General features: G+C 33.0%; 1 protein-coding gene across 4 annotated transcripts in view; it reads right to left on the reverse strand.

Moving 5' to 3' along the window:
- The window catches only part of LOC126966867 (homeobox protein abdominal-B-like), a 165,909-nt gene that overhangs the window by 79,011 nt on the left and 63,972 nt on the right, over nt 1-22,926 (reverse strand). For 2 of the 4 annotated variants that reach the window (XM_050811143.1, XM_050811141.1), the window contains exon 2: nt 18,562-18,602. The gene's annotated coding sequence lies outside the window, so the exon portion shown is untranslated. Of the gene's footprint in view, nt 1-3,255; nt 3,474-18,561; nt 18,603-22,926 lie in introns of those variants that run through there. The other 2 variants (XM_050811144.1, XM_050811140.1) reach the window with 1 other exon arrangement.

Consider the following 22,926-nt stretch of genomic DNA (forward strand, 5'->3'; position numbering starts at 1 on the left):
AAAAATATTTAAATTTGAATATATCTCGGTCTACTAAAATGAACAATAAATAAAAAAAATTACAACTATATTAATTGGTTGATAAAGTAATTTCTATAAGAAAAAAACCTAGAATATTTCTTTAAATGTCACAAAAATCACAAACGAGTTTAAACTTCTAACATGCAGTCCTCCGATTGAAAATTTTTCTACGACGCGATATACCTACATATCTATACTTATATTTATAATTAAAAATTGTTTAAATAAAACACTTTTTAAGGGATTACAACGCGTGTAATTGTAACTTGGTTTTTACATTAGATTTTTGCGTAAAACTTACAATTTTGTTAATATTTAAGATAACCCGACGTTTCAAGAGCTTTTCAGATTTCGTTTTCACGGGGACTAAGACATTTTTCTTAAATGAAATGAATTTGTTTCCTTGAATCGTGCTCACAAAGTAACGAATATTAAATTGTCAATATTATATAGTAGGATTAACTTATTACCCATGCCATCAATAATAAATTAATGATTGCTTAATTAATACTAAGCCAAATATTTTTCATATTTTACTAAACAAGTGTTACCTCTCACTAAATTCACATTAACATTAAAATATCAATTATATGTTATTATTATAAGTTGTATAAATCTCTGATGTTAAAACAGCTCTCAGCGTTCTGTATTCAAACCAATGAATTAACCCATTGCTGAAAAAAAACTGAAATTTTGACGCACTAATAGCCTAAGAACATGGTGGGATTTGATGGCCGAACCATCGGACGCGGTATGGTAGCGGATCATATTGGATGGTGTGCCGCATTTTCCATCGCACAACATTATTATTACTACCGTCCGGACCATACCGAGTACGACACCGGACCAATTAGTGCGAGGCGCCCAACCACGCGAACCGGACCGTCCAATGATTCGGCCGGACCAAATCCGTTCATGTGTTTAGGGTATAACAACAAAAATGCAAATTTCAAAATACCCGCCACACACATAATTTTTTTTTTACTGAATTATGTACCTACATAGTGTAAGATGTCGATGAGATCTTGTAAGATGATGTTATGTTGGTGTGATTGGACTTCAATTAGTCGGATTGAGAACCGAAAATTGTTACTTTAGCATAAAGTATTCTATATAAGCCAATAAAACGTTTATCTTGTATAAGCTACAGTCCGCGACGTCTTCAGTGTGGATGTTCTAAGCAGCAAATATATAATTTGTCCCAAACTCTCGTTAATATACAAGCAAAATTTAAATAAAAGATATTCAGTATTTCATGCCGGAATAGCGGACCGTTTGTAATAATATTTATATTAGTATATCTATTAAAAGCGATATAATAAAAGCTATTCGTTACATTATCGAGCAAATGTTTGACATTTGGTGATGATACAAATCTTAATATTAACATTAAAAGCCTTATTTAATAACGTCTTTATTCTTTGTGCATTTAAATCTCTTAGTAAAAAAAATTATTTAAAAATTTGTTCTCAATACTCCAATAGCTAGGGTAGTTTGAAATTGTCCATTTTAGAAACTTTTATGTCTCACCCCGCACACAGCGTAACGTTTACGAATAGTAATATCAGTGATTTATGTGTTGGAAAACGTTTCAGTCCCATTTTGTGAACATTTTCGTTATCGTAGTTAAAAAAATAATTAACTTAAAATGATATACATATGAAGGTATATCAAGTGAATGTGATGCTATTCCATTGATATTTATATAAAACTAGCTGACCCGACGGACGTTGTTCTGTAGATAATAAAAAAAATACTGTTTTTTATGAATTTGTCAATAATATATCATAACATCAAGAATTACTTCGTAAAATATGCACCCTGTTATTAGAATGAAATTGTTTCACAGCGGAACTGTCAAAGCGTGCGTCATTAAATTCTCTCATAGTAAATATGTCCATACAAAACAAATATTGAAAATACAAAATAATTATGGGTCTCAAATCGAAATAAAAACTATCCTATCTCTCAAGTTGGACCAAACTGCACTCCATGAAGTAAACCCCATTTAAATCCGTTCATTAATTTAGGTGTCCATCGCGGACAAACAACGTGTCACGTTATTTATATATATTAAGATATTTATTAACCGCTACTTTCTTCATCGATAGCAATATACTTATTTATGCTAAATAAGTGATAATCTTATTAGAAGAATTCTTGATTTTATTTAAATACAAAAAAATTCTTAGGATTTTTACAGACAGAAAAGTAAATTATATGTAATTGCTACTTATGTTATACCTACCTATTATTATTACCTTCTTATTAGGTTTTTTTGGGGCTCCTAAGTAAGAAAGAGAAAATTTATCTATTTATACGTAGGCTGCTATATGTTAGTACCTACAATAAAAATATATAATTATTAGAATAATGTTGTATAATAGGAACCTACTATTTATATATTTGTTGTAAACCCTACTACGCCACGGCTGATTATCTAAGTGATCCGACAGCCTGGGACTAGATTATAATTATTTTATAACAATAACAATGACAGTTCAAGTTTTCTTAGACCGCTGACATCAAATATAATTGTAAAAGAATCAATTTTGAGAAAATAAAAACCTTTTACGCCTTTTTAATACTTTATACGTATTTTATTGAATTCTCATTTTCACCTGATGTCATATCAACATTATATATCTAAATGTATTCATTTAGGTAGGTAGGTATAATTTTAATATATATAAATTACGTGACGCGTTGTTTGTCATCGATGGCCTCCTAAACTAATGAACGGATTTTAATGGGAAGTACTTCATGGAGTGCAGTTTGGTCCAACTTGAGAGATAGGATAGTTTTTATTTCGATTTAGCACCCATTATTATTTTTAATTTCAATATTTGTTTTGTATGGACATAATTTCTATGAGAGAATTTAGTGACGCACGGTTTGACAGTTCCGCTGTGAAACAATTTCATTCTAACAACAGGGTGCATATTTTACGAAGTAATTCTTGATGTTTTGAAATATTATTGGCAAATTCCTATAAAACAGTATTTTTTTAGCAAGCAGCTGGTTATTATATAAAGTAAAAATATAATACCGTAGCTTACATGGGGTATATAAAGCAACTTAAGTTTTCACAATTTTTATTGAACAGGTACTTAATATAAAGATATTTTAAATGGTTATCCTGTTGTACTCCGTGTATCAATATACTTTATTGTTTGTTATATACCATTAAAATAACTATCTCAAACAGTTTCTAATAACTAAGTATTCACTCACCCTTGAGTTCTGAATCATCTTAAAATAGAGTCATATCTTGAGTCATAAACAAAGGTTATTAACATACTCTTATGCACTTCAAAACGTCTGTCAAGCACAGCCGATAATGCTAATGGACTCACTCAAGTATTCATATAACTTCAAATAATCATGCTGCTTATTTTAATATATGAAGTTGATATTGACGCCATTTTGTCGGGCGTGCGTACGCGCCTGCGCGCCGCGAGAACCGCGAAATTACAGTCGGCGCGAGCGCAGCGCTTCATGTATATAAAAATAAAATAAACTTAAAACAACGTCATATTATCGCTCACGTGTGTGTGAGCCGGTATTTATTTATAGGCTAGTAGCTATGTAAATAACTAATATACGTGCCCAAGGAGCGCTTCGTGTGGTTTGCGAAATATCTCTATTGTAGTTCTGAAACATATACGGCATTGTAAAGGTTAAGGATAGTTTCGAAATTCATGTGGAACATTACAGCAGTATTTCAAACAACCTAGTTTATTTGTTATAATGATAAAATTGATAATTGTAGATAGGAGTTAGAATATATTATAACAATTTAGTAAGTAACTACTAAGTAATTTAGCACCTACGAATCTTTGGCTTGGCATGGATTTTGTTAAACTTTTGAAGGAAAATAACCTAGAGCAGATAAGGAATTATGGTCTTTTTTATGATAATAAGGGACGAGACGAGCAGGACGTGCAGCTGATGGTAATTGATACGCCCTGCCCATTACAATGCAGTGCTGCACAGGATTCTTGAAAAACCAAAAATTATAAGCAGCGCTACAATTGCGCTCGTCACCTTGAGACATAAGATGTTAAGTCTCATTTTCCCAGTAATTTCACTAGCTATGGCGCCCTTCAGACCGAAACACAGTAATGTTTACACATTACTGCTTCACGGCAGAAAAAGGTGCCGTTGTGGTACCCATAATCTAGCCAGCATCGGAATAAATTGCATTAAATCAGTAGGTACCTATATAGTTACATAGAACTGTTTTAGATAATTTTTTACTAGTTTTAGTAAATTAATTTCACTTGTTCTGAAGTGTGCCAATGTAGGTACTAAATTCTCTATTCAAACAAAAGTGTCATTTGGCACACAGAGCACTTAATTTTGAGGGAATTAAATGACTACGTCACTCTCGCCTATGTAACGGTCATTCGAGTAAAGTCGGCTCGAGGTGTGACTAAATTAGACTCGCTATTAGATTCATATTGTTAAACTCATTTTAATGAAGTTTAAACTTCTGTCTTCTATTCTTAAGCACAGATTTTTTTTACTTATAAGTTTCAGATTTACATATTGTAGAGTTTGTTTCAGTGTCGTATGTTTTCTTCAAGATATATAATTCCGTTTATACAAAAGATAAGAAAAATAACATCTTTATCAGACCTTTAATAAATCTACATTTTAAAGCAATATAATTTAGAAAAGATATAACATCGGGAGGTACTTAAGCCGTATAACACAATAATATACGGACTATACTGCTTTATAAAGCAAATTAAGAGTATCTTGACAATATAATTAATGTTTTACAAAGCAATCTAATAAGGTAGAAGTCCCATAAATTTCTGTTAAAAGTAAAGCCGGGCACATACGCAAGATATTGCGATTATTTCTGAAAGCTCGGGCGGTCGTGTTCGGTCGTCGACCCGAGCTTGTGGCCCAAAGCAAATGGTAAGCTTTTCAGGGCTGTCAAGCAACAGTAACTTTTCGAATTTTGATTTAATTCCATTTTCAGTTTATGAATTTGCATGTACGTTTGTTCGACGCTTTATAAGTTCGGCGACGCTCTTGTGATTCCTTTGGTTTTACAGTGGGAGGCTCCTTTGCACCGGATGCCAGCTAGATTATGGGTACCACAACAGCGCCTTTTTCTGCCGTGAAGCAGTAATGTGCAAGCATTATTATGTTTAGGTCTGAAGGGCACCGTAGCTAGTGAAATTACTGGGAAAAATGTGTCATGATGACGTAGTGCCGCTAAGAATTTTATGGGCTCTTAAAGAATTTTGAGCAGCACTGCATTGTAATGGACACGGGCGTATCAATTACCATCAGCTGAACGTCCTGCTCGTCTCGTCCCTTCATAAAAAAATAACACCCTAGTGATGCTTGTGTTACACACCGTAACAAAGCGATGATGTTACGTCATCTTCGTTTGATCCAGAGATAATAACACTATCTATATATTACATAATCGGGTAGTTAGTTAAACGTACAATGAATTATATAAAGTTAACAAAGTTAAGACGAGAGTGTAGCCCTACTGATCTCGTCCGGTTTTTAATTTTACATCGCAGCTGACAGACGCCTGTATAAACACACCCTAACCATGCAGAGAGTAGACGCGAGCTTCGACAGAAATACCGTCCAATACCAAATACCAACCACTTTGTAACTCATTATTATTTTTACGTCTTTATTAAGCTTCTATTTTATGTTACGAGATTATATTTTATAATAAGATATATTGGGCGTCATGTTATCGATTATGATAATATATTTAGCACTCAATTCTGGATCTAACTAGTTGTATCTACCTTAAATGATACCTTCAATTGGGGACTGAGAAAATACTTTTTGAAGTAAAACTTCTTTCCATACGCTTGACTTGGCGGTTAAGCTGGTGTACGGGTGATGAGAGCGATACGAACGAACGGCGATTTCTTGATAATTTCGTAATTTCATTTCGTTCCTGAACAATTTTATAAATTACTAATATTTTGTTTTGCCTCAGTCTAGTGGTCTAAAGCACACTCGTTTTTTGTTTGTTTATTGTGCCAGTAATATCGCTCTCTTCGCCCTTAAAACCAAAACTGATAATATTATTCATCACTCAATCATTACTGCTTCACAGCAGAAAAGACGCCGCTGTGATATACTTACATCTAGTCGGAATCCTGTGAAAAAGAAACCTCGCGTGGTATAATACTTTTAAAAAGGTAACTGTACTATCAAAAATTCAAAGTAACTTTAATCATTTATCGCGGTGTTTTGTTTGACATTATAGGTAATGCCGGATTTAGAGATCTGGAGGCCTCGGGGTAACAAAGTAATGGAGACCCCCTGGCCCCAAATTATTTTCCAAATAAAATTAAAAAAAATCAGTCGAATAAATAATTTATTATGAAGCCAAGAAAAGGTTGTTTGCTGGTGTTTACTAGTCTGAATTTGATTTTTTTTTCTTAAGCCTCTTTTGTGGAGGTCCGTCTTATATGGAGGCCCCGGGGCTGCAGCACCGGTTGCCCTCCCCTGTTACAGGCAACATGATCGACTGAGGTCGAAAAGTACCTATAACAATGTGTGATTCTTGTGTAAATTGAAAAAATATATAATGTTTCATAAGTAAATATCAATTAAAAACCGTTTGCAACTGCAAAATCCGGCATTCACGATTCGGCTACTATTTCTGAATCTTACAAAAAGGAACCTACCTACGATTTAAAATAGAAGTAGTCCGCAAATCTCATGCTGGCCATATAAAGGTTGTTAAAAAAATGTATCCAGTACTTCGTATTTAGTGAATATATTTATATACAAGTTAGAAAAACAAAATGGCTGTGTTCACCAAAAAAAAAAGATTTATCTCCGATAGTTCTAACAACTCCAAGAATCGGCATTTTAAAAATAAGATCAATAAATTACGGGAATGATATTAAAACAAAATGATAGCTTACGTCTTAATATTTCTTAGATTTAATGATAAGGTCTCGGATAGATTCATTTGAAGTGTATTTTGTAAACATCTCGTGTTGTATAAAACGAATGTCCGTATATATTACGAGGGTCCCCTTCAAGGAAGAATCCTCCGCCCCTTGGAAACAATAAATATGTCAGTAGAGGATATTACAACGTTAAGACGCTTGCTTCTCTCTGGGTAAATTATTACTCTGGCAACTTTTCTGATGAGTTTTGTGTACTAAATAACTTTGTCCAATTTATTGTTGTCTATGAGTTTTTCGTTGATGCTTTTATATTAGAATTATCTATATTAACTTATTAGTAGTTTTGTTTCTTAAATAAGTACATTCCTCCTGTAAAATATCTAAAATAAATAAAAATTAAAAGTCTATCTGCATTGACCAGGAAAATAATTGGTTATTCTAAATGCATACCTAAGTATTTAGCATGTTTTTATGATACTATTAACAGATTACCAATTCAAAGGCATATATTCAAAATATATTGAAATAGTAGGTGAACGTTGGGATTAGCCGTGCTGAAATAAAATACATCTTAAAGGAAAAAAACGAGTGTTACTGTTTTTAAAAATGTTAATTCCCCCTTTATACATGCTAAGAAAAGATCACTAAGCATTGGGTTGAATAAAATAATAATAAAAATGAAACTTTTATGCAAAAACTAATATAAAAAAAACACAGTGAAAATTGCACGCGTTTTAATCTTTTAAAAAGTATTTTATTTAAATACCTACTAGCTAACCCAGCAAACGTTGTATTGCCGATATTAAAATCGCGATACAAAAGTAACTGTTGATCGTAGATAGGTGAAAATTTGAAGATGTGTGTATTTTTTAATGCTGAATCATAATCAAACAAATTAAAAAAATAAATTTCGTGTGGAATTTTAACATTTAGGGGGATGAAAAATAGATGTTGTCCGGTTCTCAGACCTACCCAATATGCACTCAAAATTTCAATTTCGGAGGAGTTCAAAGTTTAACACCATGACACGAGGATTTTATATATTAGATGTAACATTCGCGTTAATCAAAGAAGATTAATCGTCTGGTAATCCATTTCACTATTTCACACATTTCACAATGGAAAAGGGGGTCAAACGTCCGGGTCACTCGTTGTTAAGTGATCACCGGTGCCAACATTCTCCTGAAAGTATCTACTCGTGTCATATCGTCATCACGCGCAAGGAACTTAATTCTATAGTTCCCAATTCCAGGAAAAGGAGATAGGTGATGTAAAAAAAGTGAATAAGTGAGCAAAACCACCCAAAGGTATTTACGTACGCAATATTTTTTTAATTGTGATTTTTTTTAAGTTATAGTAAAAATATAGAGGATAGGTAGATACAAGTCGACCAAACTTACTTTAAATTTTGCCTTAGGTATTATTTTGTAAAACGGAAAAACTGCCGCACAGGTCTACTTAGGTGTTATTGTATTTAAAAAAAAATATTCAAGAATAAATCTATTCTAAGAAAATATTCAAACAAATTAGCAAACATAAACTTGTTTTGCCTACTACCTTTTTTATTGCAGTAAGTAAGACAAGTAAGTGCTTTATCAACATAATTCTAGAAAATTTACAAAAACAGATGTATTGCGATATTCAAAAGAAATCTTGTTAAAAAACGTTTATGTGGTAAGATAAAACTTAACTAAAAGTTTATAACTCTAGCAATTATTTTGTATGGACCTACCTTACCTTACTAAGATTTCTCATGTTTTTCTATGAAGACATTGGTACCTATCTTCCTACTCGAATGTCTACATAAAATATTTACTTGTAAGAAAGTAACAATATCATACAGTATGATACATACTCTACATTATTGTTTTCCTAATTAGGTACATAATATGTAATTATTGTATAGGTAGGTATACAATAATTACATATTATGTACCTAATCAAGTATTTACTTCAATACGAAGTTTTATATTCAGACCGCAGGTGAATAAACCTCATATTTCATGACAAATTTTGTAGAAGACAAAGGAGAGTACTAAAACACATTGTAGTACTAAGCAAACAAAACATTCCCCGCAAAAAATCAGGAAAAAGTGCGCTAGAGGAAAACAACGGTCATAAAAGAAAGAGCAGAGTTGGCGGGAGACGTGGCGTGCTCACTCAGCGCAGCTATTGGTGGGGGCAAGTCTCCCTCGCCCCTTCACCCCCTCGGCCCCCGGGCGTACCGCGCCCGACCGTAACTCACTCTTCACTTGTTTTTACGGCGGCCATTTTGTGACGTTCGCTCACGTCCGACCCACGGTTATTCGTACACACACAAACAAAGGAACCGGTGGTGTTCTTATGTGTGCGTGAGCTTTACAATGCTGAGTCGGAGCGCTTGTGTATTCAAATTCAACTTAAATAAAACTGAATTTTGGTTTGTATTTTTGTTACTGAAATAGTGCAACTGTAATGTTTTAAAGAGTATTGAGGTTAGATAGAGGTTAATATAATAAGTTTGAGTTATGATGTTAATATAAATGATTACTAGGTACTTAGGTATGTAAAAAAAATATCTGCGTGATAAAATTAATGTTTCTACTAATTTTAAGTTCTTTGTGTATACTGTGCTCTTAATTTACTCTCTCTGAAGATCTGTCATCCTAACTGTGTACCTAATCCTAACTTCTTCTAGAATAAGTTGTCAACCTTACTTACTGATAAAAAGTTTAAGGATATTATTTTGTCTTGACTAACTTGATTGCAAGCCACCTCGGACCAACAAAAGATGCAGAAATGGCTTTTTACTCTTTCAACAAACCATAATAGCGAAATATGTAGCTGAAATTTATGGTTCTTGATTATTTTTATAATAAGTACTTAATAGATAATAATTCCAAATTCACAATAGTGCTTACTTAAATACCTAACTATATAACAGCAATGAATGTTTTAACACAAACTAATTTGTGATATTTTTTTTGTTTACCTTAAATAAAAGACTTATAAAAAGGATACGTGTAATTGTAACTTTTTACATTTGATTTTTCCGTAAAAGCTACATTTTTATTGTTATTTTAGGTAACCTGATCTCGTTTTCAGGGGGACTGCTTGTTACCTACTTAAATAAAAAATGGTCTAGTAATTGAGAGAAACATATATAAATATACACAAATTAAATTTGAAAGCAAAATTTATGAACGATGCAGGACTCGAACCCGCGACTTCTCAATCCCAGTGAGGATTATCGCTTTAAAAAATAACAACTTGTTTATATATGTTTTATATATATTATAATTAAGTAAAACAGTAGTCCAGCGTGTAATAGAGTATCTATGTACGGAACCCTCATGTAATTACCTAGTCTGCCATCTCCCGGGGTCATTAGATGGACCGTCACGTCCAATCTGCTAATGAGCGTCTGTTACATAGATGTATGAAGACCCCATTACGGTCCCTAATGTGCCACCTAACGTTTATGTCTCTATCATCTTATACATTTACGTAAAATACACTCAAATACAGGTAATATATATATTTGTAATATTATTTCTTTTTAAGTCTTACAAAATGTTCACTATTTTTATTAGCTTCACCTATATGTATGTTTGTTTGTAACCGACTCATTTGGGCGCGATTTTGACCCACTATCTAATCTGGTTATTTATAACAACCAGATTTCGTTCAAACTTCGTAGATTTATCGATGACCGATGAGAATACATTAATTTGTTAAAAATATTCCATTTATCAATTTGCAAAATAAGATTTTTGTTAATTTATATAATTTTTTCTTCTATCGTCGATAAGGCAGGAATTGTTGTTCATTTTAAATTAAGAACTTATTAAACGTTATTTTAAACTATTTTTATTAATTTAATTAATAACTTAAGTAGTGACATATTATTCTAACTATTATCATTAATTGTAATCTACCTGGCTTTTTAAATGCTAAGTTGACCTAGTGTTGTACCTATATTTTTTTTTGCCTTATGTCAAGTTATAATATCTGCTACAATTTTAGGTATACCTGCTACCATAACTTTTATGTACAAATTTTAATATTTTAGTGCTATAAGTAACTGTCATTCATTCAGTTCCACTCATGTATCGGACTGATTCACGTGTATTTTTTAAATTTTATTTGTCATTAATTAGCGTTTGTATTCAGCTAAATGTTTAGGTAGGTATTACATGTATACCAACACTAATGATAACTGTATGGCTATTATAGATAATTTTATTAATAATATTAGGTAAAGATGTGATGTTAGTACTACGAATTGTAACAAATAGGAACCTACTAGGTACTATTTCCGATGCAAAAACAATTTTAAAGCCAGCGAAATCAAAACGTAAGCCAAACAAAATAAAACTTAAAATTAATACCATGTTGAGGTTATAAATTACTAAACACACTATTATCTTTTTTAATCTGAAGTAAGTTGAAGGATTGATGAGCTTCGAAGTGAAATGCTATTTCAGGGGAAAATGGGACAAGGAAAGCGCCATATGTTGCCTTAAAACTCTCTGGCATATGTTAATATTTGTTGCTTGGTTATTTTGAATTCTATACGTTCAGGAATATGGGATTGTTTATAAAATGATGGAGTGGTCCACCTTGGAGGTGACATCGAAACTGTCGATACATTTCACAATTGTCGTAAACTGAAAGACGGAAGGGGAGCGCAATAAAATTATCATTTTATGCCGTTCGACGACTGAAATGACACGGGAATGTTGTAAAACTGATTTATTGGACACATCCCGGAGTCACACTCTGAATTTTTGAGGAGATCTTTGTTAGAATAACGAGTATTGGTTTCCGAATCGTGGTTATCTGTTTTGAATTATCATAAACGTTCATATTAATTAACAAGAACCTTATAATCATTTTACCTACAAAATTTATTATTAAGATTGAAGTTTGGTCCAATTTTTTTAACAGCTACACTGTTTTTAAAAAGAGTTAGCAATGATCTGCTAATTTGTTTGCTAAAACATTTTATTATTTAATAGAACTTCCTAAGCCTTTTCACCATTGGGAGGCTTCTTTGGACAGGATGCCGGCTAGATTATGGGTATCACAATGGCGTCTTTTTCTGCCGTGAAACAGTAATGTGTGAGCATTACTGTGTTTCGATCTGAATTTGGGAGGCTCCTTTGCACAGCCGGCGAAATTATGGGTACCACAACGGCGTCTATTTCTGCCGTGAAGCAGTAATGCGTAATGATAAATGTGTTTCGGTATGAAAGGCGCCATAGCTAGAGAAAATATGTGCAAGCGAGACTTAACATACAACGCAATTGTAGTGCCGCTCAGAATATTTGGATATCTCAAGAATCCTGAGCGGCACTGCAATACCATCAGCTGAACGTCCTGCTCGTCTCGGTCCTTATTTTCTTTAAAAAGAAGCCTTACAGAAAAAAAACAGGAGGTAGGTTGTTTGCGGATGACATTTCACTGATATTTAAAGGGAAAAGAAACGAAGTAATGTATGGCGAAGTAAACTATATTCTATGACATCGTGTGTCTGGATTAGCGCTAATAACCTAATGTTATATAGCAAGAAAACGAAATATATAAAATGCACCGTACTACCTGTCAAAACTGTAGCCTGTATGCATAAAACCGGTGGAGTAATAGACTTAGTTCCGCAGCATACGCGATTAAAAAGATTAGATAAATAGCTGATATAGATACGGCGACGAGTTAACTTTAGTTATTTTCATAGTATTTATATTCGTAATATCACTTAACAAGCTGTCCTGGTAAACTTTATTTTTCCATATCTTAATATATATCAATTAAGTGACACGTTGTTTGTCCGAGATGGACTCCTAAACTAATGAACGGATTTTAATGGGGTTTACTTCATGGAGTGCAGTTTAGTCCAACTTGAGAGATAGGATAGGTTTTATTTCGATTTGGGACCCATAATTATTTTTATTTTCAATATTTTTATTGTATGGACATATTTTCTATAATAGAATTTAGTGACGCACGGTTTGACAGTTCCACTGTGAAACAATTTCATTATAACAACAGGGAACATTTTTTACGAAGTACTTCTTGATGTTTTGAAATATTAATGGCAAATTCCTATTAAATATTTTTTTACAAATATTTTTTACAGAACAATGTTTGTCGAGTCAGCTAGTAAAAATATATGTAAAGATAATAATTAGATATATTGTTTGGAGCGATGAATTTAATTTAATCATAATTGATTTAATTATTTTAATGTACAGTCTTATAATGTTACTACCATTATTTAGAAGTAAATTAACACTTATAAAATTAGCAATTTAATGAAAATTAATGAAATTTCCGTGTGTTTTCCTAAAGTAAATACGGCTATTTATCAAATAGAGCACGTTACAATGATATTAATTACCGGCGGTGTTTGCACGTGATTAGATTTCCTCTCATCGTTTTATGACCCTGTATTTCTTGATTAAACCTTCGACCTGCCTTCATTGTTATTCTACGCAAATACCGCATATTTAAACTACAAATATATTTTGATCTACTTAATATACAACAAGCAAAATTAATCTTCAGATTATAAGTTATATTGAAATATGAACATTAAATAAAGCACAAAAAAGTATACAATTGAGTGACAGCATAATTACAAATGTGTTAATATTATCTACTAATAATGGAAATATTATACGAGATGATAACTAATGGGATTCTTATGATATTCTTATTTAACTTGTTTTTTTTTATAATAGAGGGGAGAAGCGGGCAAGTGACTGATGAAAAGATTAATACAAGCAAATTGTGAAACTTGGTAAAACAAGAACTCAAGAGATACGTTAAAGGCTTTTGTGATGGAAATTGAACTAGACGAAGGCTCTGTATTGGATCGTTTCTGATACCACAGCAGATGGCAGTTGCTTTGTGAGGTTAAATTTTTTTTGTGAAATTCGCAGTTATGAAATGCCAAACATCAAACTTAATGAAGATGGAATTACGCATTTTAACGTTATATAATCTGTCAAAATCAGCTGCTGGATGTTTCGATTATATATTGACGTGAATAAATTCAAAAAATTCAAATTCAAACTTTCTTTATTTGTACACAGTCATTTACAATCATATATGAATACTCTCCTGGTCGATTTAGATAATCTGTGTTAGGAGAGTAAGTTATACAAAACAATAATAAAGTCAGGAGATAATTGTCTCTAGTGAATTGGATTATAAGCAAACAAAACCAGTTATCTAGCCGGCCTGGCAGCCCGGGCAATCGCATGAGAAATAAGTCATTAATTTCATATATCTCTTTGCGTACCGAGTAACACGTGTACGTGTGTCTTAATTTAGTAACACGCACGAAATACCGGGTAAGACGATTGACTTGAAATTCGCACGCCAAAATCGCCCGGTATTCAAGGGATATTTAAGGCAAACAGTAGAAGATGCAGACCCGCAAAAATCAAGCCGATCAGAGATGTCTTGATCGTCAATGATTTTAAATATTTATGTTAGTTATACTAGCTGAACTCGGTATACCTTGCAACACTAAAAAAAAAATTATAGATTTTTATCGGCTAGGAACCGACGCCATTTCAAATTACAGCCCCAGTAAAGCTAATCAAAGTTTCATCACAAACTAATCAATAGTTTCGGGACGTATCGACAACAACCATTCCAGCTTTGATATTTATTGATAGATTTTAAAATTCGAATGATAGGTTACCCTCGCATATAAAATAAGTACTTAATAGAACGTTTTTTAATGAAACTTCAACCATTAAAAATATATCTTTTAACTAACATTAGATGTTGAAACCCATTATATTATTGAATTTATTTCCTAAGTAGGTACTAAGTAAAATATACAATACTTCAATTCTTTTATCTACTTTGAAGATTTTTTTTTTACGAAAATATGGGTCGACACGAGCAGGACAGCTCAGCTGATCCTCTCAGGATTCTTGAAAAACCCAAAAATTCTTAGCGGCACTACAATTGCGCGAGTCACCTTGAGACATAAGATGTTAAGTCTCATTTGCCCAGTAATCTCACTAGCTACGGCGCCCTTCAGACCGAAACATACCTAGTAATGTTTACACATTATCAACTGCTTCACGGCAGAAATAGGCGCCGTATAATGCATTATAATTACTTCAACAAAAAATTTAAAAACTCGTTACACCACAGGATTTATCCGAAACTAGCTGACCCGGCAAACGTTGTTTTGCCATATAAAGTATAATTCACGCGATAGTTTTATAAGTAATAAAATATTGCCTATATTATAGCCTGTACATCATTTTGTTCTATTGTCAATAGTTTTTAGCAGCGCACGCAAAAATAGGTTTTCGATTTTACACCTTGTGTTACAAAATATCAATTTTATTACGGATCCCTAATTTTGAAAAAAAAATAGCCTATAGCCTTCCTCGATAAATGGACTACCCAACACTGAAAGAATCATTCAAATCGGAGCAGTAGTACCAGAGATTAGCGCGTTCAAACAAACAAACACTGCAGCTTTATATATTAGTATAGATAAAGTCAACACAACTTCTTATTTTCAAAAATTTTCTGTTTAATAAGGTTAATATTTTATTTTTTATAAATAACCTTCAAAATAAGCGCGTACACCTTCCATAAAGGCCGCACCGTAATTCCTCTGGTAAGAAAATGTGGGCGGCGGTCATCACTTAACACCAGTTGACCCGTACCTACATCCGATTGTCCTCCTTTTCGATAAAATAAATATGTTATTGGATTTTAATGTAACTTAAATTAAGATTTAAAAATACCAACGCATTAATAACGTACTTGATAAATAGCAATAAACGAATTTGTATCGTCTCACACCACATTAAGTAGTTATTAAATCTTACGCGTATGAATGTACAGACGTAGCGTACTCTCGACTTGCGAAAAACACATTAAACAAACAGTGCAGTAAAAATAAATCTAACTGCCAATAAAAACTGCCATAACTATCACTTAAATGGTATTGTGTAAGCGCCTTTTAACTTTACGCTGAACTAAATGTAGGCAACATTGTGCTTCACTTTAAATACACTTCTCCACGGATTCTGCACGATTTGTCCAAAGAGGATGTAAATACTACGTAATAAGAGGCGCGACTGCCTAACCGCCGTTCCCAATATACTATAGATATATCGATAAATTACTACCTTCTACTGTCAGTAATTAGCTGTCAATATATTGGGACGCGTGAATTACAATTTCCATACACACTTTATATCGCTGGTAAGCTATACGTCGTCCCATTGACAGACAGCGTGCACGGATAAGGTGAGTTACCGAGGATAAGTTTATTGGGACAGAAAAGTCAGCGATAGTTACGATTTTTATCTCAAGTAAGAGATAGACTGAAAATTGGGAACGGCGGTAAGTTACAATTGAAATTTAGCTTAGTATGAAACGTGTAGTGTGATTTGATATAATGTTTGAAACAGTTATTACAATATGGCAACGAATTATAATCCAGCTAAGTTTAAAAGGTAACAGTTACTTAAAACTTATTGGATTTCGGCTCGATCTCCTATTTTTACAAGATTACCTATAGCTGTCATCTGTCAATCTATCAATGACTGCACTTTTCATACAATCGAGTGAATCACTTTTTTTAGAGATTTTCGCTAGGCTGAACTGGTATTAAATCCAAAGTTCTACCTACTTTGAGGTAAGTAAAGGGCATGTTAATTTAGAGGGTAAAAAGCTGGGTTAGGTACAGTTGAGTTCAACTCAGACGAGAAAAACAGAATAATAATAACACTACAACTGACCAATATTTACAATTTTCCGAGAAGGGCATTCGGGCGAAAACTATTTATCCGGTTTTCTTAGTTATAATAATTTATCATTTTTAAAATTAAATTATGTATATTATATTTTTCGTATGTATCAAATCTGACTACAATTGTCTTTGTTTATGCAATGCGAATACGAAACAAATCATAATTCGAAAACTATGGAAAATCACGAAAAGTACATGGGGGTAGCCCTTATGGCTAATACTTATCAAAAGAATAAGTGCAACTTGTTTTTACCTTGTATACCACCAACATAATTTGTTTTATGTCTAGTTCAAATCCGGTGAATATATTATATTTGCATGATACTACTATTGCGCCATGTTATCGTTGTCACTAAAATTAAAAAAAATGTCTAAATTAAATACACAGGTAAACATTGAAAAGAAATTTAAAAAAACACATTTAATGTGAAAACAATATAGTCCTTACAATTAAAATTCCTCATATGAACCGGTTTGCCCTCAAACAGAATGTTAGTCCTCTTATACAAAAACGCTCAAACGACACCCGAACACTAAAAATCATTTACCGGTACAAGATATGTGAACGAGTATTAAAATACTTATCTGGCGATGCATACATGATAATAATGTAGCAAGTTTATGAGACGTCTCCTGGTGACATGTTATCGGCTTCAATTAAATACCATTTTTATTGGGAATCGTTGGCAACGCCCCGCGGTCAGACCGTCTTTTATTTTGTTTGACCACTTGTAGCATCGGTTTTGTTGGAATTTATATCGATTTAATCGCGAACAATGTTACATGTTACTTTTATGTGAGATTAGCGACCTTTTACGTTTCATATTGGTTTTACCGGGTTCCGTAGTACTTCTGATATTAAGAGCGGAATCTTTACAGAAAAAATCATTTCGTTGTTCGTGGTGGTAACGCGTGGAGGAATTGAGATGAAATTAATTTGAAATAGGTATTCACGTCTGTGGTCTCTTAAAGTTTCTAAGTCAAATCAATAAAGTTATTAGCAGCTATTATTATAATATACAGGAAAATCAAAACTTATACAATACTAGCTGACCCAACAGACGTTGTTCTGTAGTTAATAAAAAAATACTGTTTTATAGAAATTTGCCAATGACGTTCTATTTGCCAATAATATTTCAAAACATCAAGAATTATTTCGTAAAAAATGCTCCCTGTTGTTATAATGAAATTGTTTCACAGCGGAACTGTCAAACGGTGCGTCACTAAATTCTCTCATAGAAAATATGTCCATACAAAACAAATATTGAAAATAAAAATAATTATGGGTCCCAAATCAAAATAAAAACTATCCTATCTCTCAAGTTGGACAAAACTGCACTCCATGAAGTAGTCCCCATTAAAAACCGTTCATTATTTTAGTATTCCATCGCGGACAAACAACGTGTCACATATATATATTAAGATTTACAACGTGGATGTTTGTATATAGTTTATTTATATAGAAGTAGTACCTCTAGTTAATTTGTATCTCTAAGATCAAGTATAAGTTTTCTATAAACTAAATCTTAAAAGAGGTCCAATGATATCCCACAAATTTTTAGAGCGCGGACGAAGTCACGGGCAGTAGTTAGTTATTACTATTATGATCCGCTTCTTATAAACTTCAAACATACTTCGTGTAGGTGCTTACATGATAATATAACTAAATTATGTAGGTACGTATACTGCCTAATTCGAATTGAATGAAAAAAATAATTTATGAACTATCACTAAATAACCAAATTATTAGTACTAAAACCATCGTTTCATCTAAATACAATATTTATAAAAAGGGAATTAGTACAGACATATTTTATCTCAGAACCAAACAACCGTGTCACTTACCGATTTAAGATCTCCACATGACGTAGTAATGATCCATAGATCTGAAAAGAATAAAAGGCGACCAATAAATATATCAACAACAAGTCATATAAGCTCTCACAAACTTTCTCAAATAAATCATAAAATAAAAAAAAGTGTTGATACGATTATTCGCTAAGCATGAGTCATAAAACGGATGTGAACCCGCGGCCTTTGGGACAATGAATACGAAAACGCGCCGAGCACAACGAAGATCGCTTTCTTCAATGGTTACTTTATATGCAAATTTCAGGCAATAAAACTTCGAACCCTTCTAGTATTATGTAGAGAGGCAAGAGGCAGAGCTATGTATAAATACACAATGCTTTGGTAGATCGAATATCGATTTTGCTTATCATTTTCTCTCCCTACGCCTGTGGCATAGTTATTTTGAAAGGAAAACGAATAACACTTGAAACTTTTACTGTGTATTGTTCTGAAGAGTCGTGGTGCAACATTATCTATTACATTATTTAATTGGAAATAGTATTAAATTAAGTATTCCTATTTTTAAACAATAAAGTTTTCAATACTTTCAGCATCAACAACAAAACATTTATATTGGTCCATCTTGTGGGGGGCCTACCAACACCACGTATTTTATTCATTCGAGGACATTCTGTCCGACAAACTATGTACCCTGCCCACTGCCACTTCGGTTTCGCAATTATTTGGGCTATGTCAGTGACGGTGTCGGGCTATCTCCTCATTTCTGATTCAATCTCGCAGGGATACTCCGAGCATAGCTCTCTCCATTGCCCTCTGAGCGACCATGAGCTTTCTCATCATGCCCATAGTTAGCGACCACGTCTGCGTATCGTTAGTCATCACTGGCAATACGCAATAGTTGAAAACCTTCAGTCACTGCGGTATATGAGACGAGAAGATTTAACGGAGCTTTTCTAACGCTGCCCATCCGAGTGGGTTTCGACGAGAGACCTCTTTCGTGGAATTGAACCTGCCTTACTTGATTGTCTGTCCAAGGTAGACGTACTCGTCGACAATTCCGAGAGTACCTACAGTTTCCAATTGTTACGGGAGTAGGTGCGACATCGACATTTGACATGATCTTCATCTTGTCTATGTTCAAAACACATGAAAAAAAAATCAGATGAACCTACTACTAAAACTAAAAATGTTTCAATATGATATTATATTACGAGCATGACAGTAGGTAGTAGAAACCATCCCATTTTATTTATGATAATAAGTATCCAATTTTTCAACATATTTTATTTAACAACAATTTGTATTTTAAGCTTTCGGACCCATAGCCCCTAAGTTATGACATATAATAACCATAATCTTTCCTCGATAATCTTGGAACTAGAAACTTAATAATAAATTAATAAGTAACTGCCTTGCAGGTCCATATAGTTTGTGTATTACGAGGATTTTATGCTATTATTTAAATTGCCTTAAAGACACATAATGTTTGTTAAAATATCTTCCATAAGGTTCTTTTAGTAAATATTATTTAGGAATAACATTTTGACTGTTGCTTCTCAATACATTTTTGATAATGTTTTGTATGTTCATAAGCACATTGAGGAATTTTCTAGAAACTGTGACATTAATAATGTTAACACGAGGAACAAGCTGGGTCGAGTTAGTAAGTCTTTTGTTGGGCGATGTATATGCTTCTACAATATGATCCCAGAAAATGTACAAAACAAATGTGTTACGAAATTTAAAAGAATTGTTAAAAAACGTTTGTGTGGTAAAGGTTATAATAGCATAAACGATTTTCTAAATGACACCACGGACTGGAAATAAAGCGAACACCCTCAGGCTCTTTAATTATAAATGTTTATTGTACGATATTACATTGTAAAACATATTTTATATTAAAAAAAAGCCCGTTGAGTTTCTTGCGCCCATTCTTCTCAGGTCTGAGGCAGTCTCTTTTGAATGGGTGGTAGTTTTTGACGTTCAATAAGTGATTTTAAATCCTATTTTGAATAAAAATATTTGAATTTGAATATCGTTTTATAATTGAAAATACGGGATGAATTAATGTTAGTTTACGAATAAATGATTTATCAATACTTATTATTATAAATACACATGTATGCTATATACCTACATAGTTATATAATACTACATAGTTATATAGGTAATAATCCTCTCCGTATGTTTTTATGTAATAAAAATCCAAATGTATCCCTTTACTTTCTATTGTAAGCTACAAATACATACATAACGTATTTTTGCATGCATTCATTTTATAAATATTGGGTATTTCGTATATTAATTGTGACTGAATAAGTTGTGTGGCTTAAATATCTGATAAAACTACATATTGAAGCTATATGTGTCGATATAAAACCTAATTTGAATCGCATATTATCACTAAAATTGCAAATAATTACAATGATACGAATAAAATTATACCCTTTGTCAAAATATCAATGACCATTATTGAATGTAATATGCTGTTTTATTGCGAAACTTATAACGAACGGTAATTTAGCATTTGATACACTCCATAACACCTATGTAATAAAATAAACTTTTCATTTTATATTTATTACCTATTTACTAGTATAGATACGATAATATCTTTCAGTTCAATTTCAAAGCTGTATTTTCTTTTTTGGTCCGAGATATGTTTGTGATGTATAGGTATGCCATTGAAAAGCTGAGACATTTTGCTCGTTTGGGGCCGGGGTGGGTGATAGCATCTACGTTAGCAATTCTTTTGTGCACGCCCCGAATTGCCGACATAAAACTTCCAAACCAGCACTGCTACGTGATCTTCAGGCTTTTTACTGTTCACATCGTACGACGAAAGTATTCTTATCAGTCGAACGCGTTTTTCCTTTTTTCTTCGACCGAAATCGTAAAGAACATTATTAAACCTGTCTCGAAGAAATTTAAAAGGGAGCTGCAAACTTTTGCAATTAATGTTTTAGGACACGGGGCAAAGTTTTTTCATCCCGTGATGTAATGAGTGGCCCCGCGGTGAAATGTCGTAAAACAACGTACAACTTAATAAATAATCTGGGATTCATTAAGATTTATAGCAAGGCCCATATTGCTGTACGTGTCTTAAGCGCGGCACATGAGTTGGATAAGGTTGCGGTTGTAAAAATAGAGATATATTATAAATGGGGTCCGCCTCCGTATCGTACAGACCTCTTTGTATGATGTATTTTGACATTTCTTAGTAACAAAAACAAACGCTGCGGAAAAAGTTTAGCGGCGCGGCGTATTCTTAGTACGGGCTTAAATTAAGATATTTCTAGAAGCCATAAAGACGTCGAGCTAATCTTGATCACATAAAGCTTATGGTTATATAACAATAGGTTTATCTACCATCAGGGATGTATATTGTGGAACGTTCTCGAATATTTTAGCGGAGTAAACTCGTGTATTCTGTTCACGTTTGCGCTCAGGTGTTACGAAGATATAGGTTGGATCAAGTTTTATTGTTATTCCCACTTTACGAATTGAATTTGAAACAAGCGAGTGGGGTTCAGAAAATCGATATTGTGAATGTTTGCAACCCTTAAGTATACACCGGGCGGTCGGGTATAAATGATTGTTTAACTTAATGTTATGGTGAGGCGGGGTCCTTGTTATAATGTTTTATTACCAAGAGTTCACAAACAAATGAGTTATTTGATTTTATAGTACAATTATTCCTAACTTTATACCCTCGAATATATTCGAGTTTTGAAGTGGATACTCTAGTATTAGGTTATTCTTAACCAATCTAAGATTATTTGAATGAAGCTTATGTTGAAGAATATGTTTGAAAGTAATTTAAGTATTTATTAGAACTCCCTCGATGTGAGTCATGGATGGGAGTATTATTCTGGCACTGACCTATATAAATACCACTGGACAGTCTGTTCCATATGTTTGACAGCAAAATTTTTTGTGCCTATTTGAAGCGCCACTCGCGAGCGTCCAGAGAACTAATTTTGATGTATTATACAAATGGCTGCAAAGGAACGTACAATACTCTGAAGTATTTTTGCATTTTGAATTCATTTCGTTCGTTTTCCGTGTTATATATATTTCAAGAATCAACTTAATAAAGTAAAGATTTTTTTTTGTAAATAGTTTCTCACCATCTATCGATGTTTGCTGAGGTTGTCTTCAATAGTTTTAGTACCGCAGACTATCGCATGGCTAACAGCGCCAAAATGGCGAATATTAAACAGGCACAAAAGCACTTTGACTGCCGCCAGTCTAGTGGCATATAGTAGAGGTCAGTGTATTCCGGACAAATCCTTTACATAGATGAAGTTAGTTCTATTGCTATTAAGTGTAAATGTTTATATAATAGACCTAATCGAAGGGTACTCTATGAAAAACATGCTAAAATGCTAACACAAA

This window comes from Leptidea sinapis, chromosome 11, assembly GCF_905404315.1.
Source record: "Leptidea sinapis chromosome 11, ilLepSina1.1, whole genome shotgun sequence".
NCBI lineage: Eukaryota > Metazoa > Arthropoda > Insecta > Lepidoptera > Pieridae > Leptidea > Leptidea sinapis.